The sequence below is a fragment of the Schistocerca piceifrons genome, chromosome 6 (genome assembly GCF_021461385.2).
Source record: "Schistocerca piceifrons isolate TAMUIC-IGC-003096 chromosome 6, iqSchPice1.1, whole genome shotgun sequence".
Taxonomy (NCBI): domain Eukaryota; kingdom Metazoa; phylum Arthropoda; class Insecta; order Orthoptera; family Acrididae; genus Schistocerca; species Schistocerca piceifrons.
In genome coordinates this window covers 300,466,037-300,469,436 of record NC_060143.1, presented here as the reverse complement: position 1 = coordinate 300,469,436, position 3,400 = coordinate 300,466,037, and positions in this window count along the sequence as shown.

Genomic DNA, 3,400 nt, shown 5'->3' with positions numbered 1-3,400 from the left:
GACACAATTGATTTGGCTATTAAAAATATAATTTCTGCAGCAGACAAAAGGAGAAAACCACATGGTAAAGCAAATGCAAAGAAATTATATATTGGTCAGAAAGTTCTCATTAAAGCTCATTCAGTGTCACATAAGAAGAAACACTTGAGTCACAAATTATTTCTAGTTTACAATGGACCTTACAGAATCCGACATATACTACATGATAATTGCGCTGAAGTTGAAACTCTGCGTACTAGGAAGAGTAAAGGTTTACACCACATTTCACATGTAAAACCGTTTATTGAAAGATAATCTGGTTTTTAACTTTGTCTTTGCCATAAAACTTTTCACTTCACATTTCTAGTATGCTTTGTCAGACTTAAGAAACTGTTAACATGCAATAATGTTTGAAGTTAAATATCCAGTCTAGAACCTAGGGAACATTTTTAAACAGAAATTACGAATGCATTGTTATAGTGAACAGACGACACAGTGTTGTATTTGTACATTCTTGCTTGTCAGTTGCACGATTACATAATGACTATCAGGCTTACATACTTAGGACATATACTGGCACTGCTAATGAGATTTTAATGCAACATTTTGGTTTACTTGAAAATACATTCTGGATTTAAAATACTTTCAGTGAGATACCAGATGACATAGTGGTTAGTTTATGTGACAGCTACACGATTTTATCATGACGCTACTAATGAGTGACAATTTACAATGTTGCTTTTGCAGTGTTTCTGTTTTATATCTGCACAGTTTTCTGTTTTAGTCTGGAAAATAAAACATGTTTTAGTAGTAAATTTTGTGGTATAGCTACAATGAGACAGCCTTTTCTGTAGCACAACAATACGTTACAGTACAGTACTTTCTTCATCACAACAATAAGCATAATAACTACGATATCTATACACAAAGCATTTCACTTTTGTTTATCATGAGGTAAGTACATTGACTTCTGCAGAACTTAGATTTCGGAGGACGATAACTACGAGACTTCCACAGAGATTATCTTACAACATGACACACAGTTTAGCGCTACAGTACACGTATTTGAGTGATTAATTTCGCACTTAAAACATTTATTTTTTAAGATATTTGAAGTACAATGATACGAGGGTTTTCCGTGATACATTTCATTCCATTGCTGTAACCTGTAACACCTGAGGGTATAATTACACTAATCCTCAGGGGGGTACACACTTACTTTGTGTACCATGTGTTTGGCAAGCACAAGGAGCCCTAGCTAATATGGTATTTGCTTATACAACTTTACACATCGGTACCATATTTCTCTAACACACAAATTACACAGGTATCTGATCATTTAACTGAGAGATAAACATTTTTTTTTACTACATCAGTGACACATGTTTACGCAATTACACAGTTGGGTAACTTCACATTTATGAAATTGTATTTTGTATGTTCTTTGTGAACTCTTAATATTTTTGCAGAATCATTGTGATACTATGAGAGCTTTGAATGATGTATTTGGTATGGGTCATGATATTTAAAGTACGTTTGAGGTGGATGACACTATTTAAATGAGCATTGAATTTTTTTTAGGTTTTGAAATTATTGCAGAAAGCTATGACGTTTTTGAGATTTGACTGAGGTTTTATGATATTATTACAATGACGATGTGTATTATGTTGTTGAGGTATGTTTATTATCAATGAGATGATGCTATATGAGGAATCTGATTATGCTATGTATTTATTATGATGAAATATTGAAGACGTGTTGATGAATATGTATATGTGTAATAAGGTAAGGAATAATGAGTAGTGGTTAGGGACTCTGACTTGTGAAAAAGGATGTTGGAAACCAAGAATCGTACTTTAAGAGTTATGAAATGTGTGTAAATGCGTGAATGTATCACAATGCCGGCGAAAATTTTTTGGACACTGTTATATTTATAGGATTTTGTTTCTACAGATTCGGAACGCAAATATTTCGACCTGTGAAATCTTATTTCTATCAAACTGTCGCTGTAGTGGAAACTGATGTAAATATTTCGGTAAGGAAGGTAGGTCACTGTAAGCACCCAGCCACACGACAGTTGCCTGGAAAAAAAGCCATTAGTGTGTGCCTTTCAGAGGCACAGGTGGAGAAAAAAGGAGGCCATTAACCTCGCTATTGACATTCCTTTGTAGAAAGCACCGCAAATACGACACGCTCATAACTTGGAAACATTCTTACATCTGCACACCTGATTAGGACAAGTGTCTACCTACGAGAATTGAGAGAATTTCTACTAACTTATGAAATGCCTCATGACTACTGAATGATTATGTTATGCTTTACTTTGTACATAGTTGCTTATTTCATTTGATATCTGGTTTCCAGCTGTCTTGCAGCATCGGTTTCACAAAATAAAATTAAATGCATTTGCTAATGTGAACACTTTCTGTCAACAGATCTATTAAATAATTACTTTATGATCCACATTCTTCGAAAAAGGAGCTCTTGGAATCGAAAGAACAATAAGAAGGGACTAATAACAGTAACTGTATATATAATTTTCTTTTCAAGTACTTGGTAATTTTTTTGTAGAATTAGTTTTTGTGGTGCACCACTTTAATTACATAGACATTACGATGTAAATATACATTTCCTTTGTCTGCATTGTTGTCTTTAATGTAATATTTTTTTCTGCTTGAGCTCTGTCATGTTTAGATATAAGTTATTGCATTTGCTGCTGCTGTGTGCCAGGCATAGTGCTACTGAATTTGACTTTGTATTATGCTGTTAAGCCAGTTTTGCTACGGATTTATTTTTCTTGTTTGCTGCACAGTGCTTTATATTAGTTGTAATATTGCGATTGCTTTGCCAATTTGAATTTTTTGTCATTGCTGTTTGTGTTAATTGTTTTGTGATGCTGCATTGCCTCGTCCCTTAGTTTAGCATCTGAGCTCAGTAGATTTAAGTTAGCTTAAGAGGGGGTAGACTATATAAGAAACTAACTATGATGAATTGGTAGAAATGCATTGAGAAGCTATAAGAAAATGGTTTGGCCAAAAAAGTATTTTGAAAGAGGATATGAACCAAAAAAGTAGGGTTTAGGGACAACAGGTTTAGGTAGGATTTTCTTGGAAATAAATGATGAGGTAAGATAATGGGAAATAAATAATGAGGTAAGAAATGTGTGAACATATAAATACAGAAAGCATGCTTGGATAGAATTTTTTTGGTGGAAACAAATGTTGAAATAAGAGGAAGGATATATGGAATGAAGTTTTGGGGTGGACTGCAGTACCAAATGTCACACTGAAAACAAACCCTGTCCTGTATTTTTGTGTTATTACACTACGTGAATTTGTATTTTTCCTGTCTGTATGTGTCTAGCTAATAAGATTTATGTTGTAGAATTTTTCTGATAATATGTTATTTACCTTGTAAATAT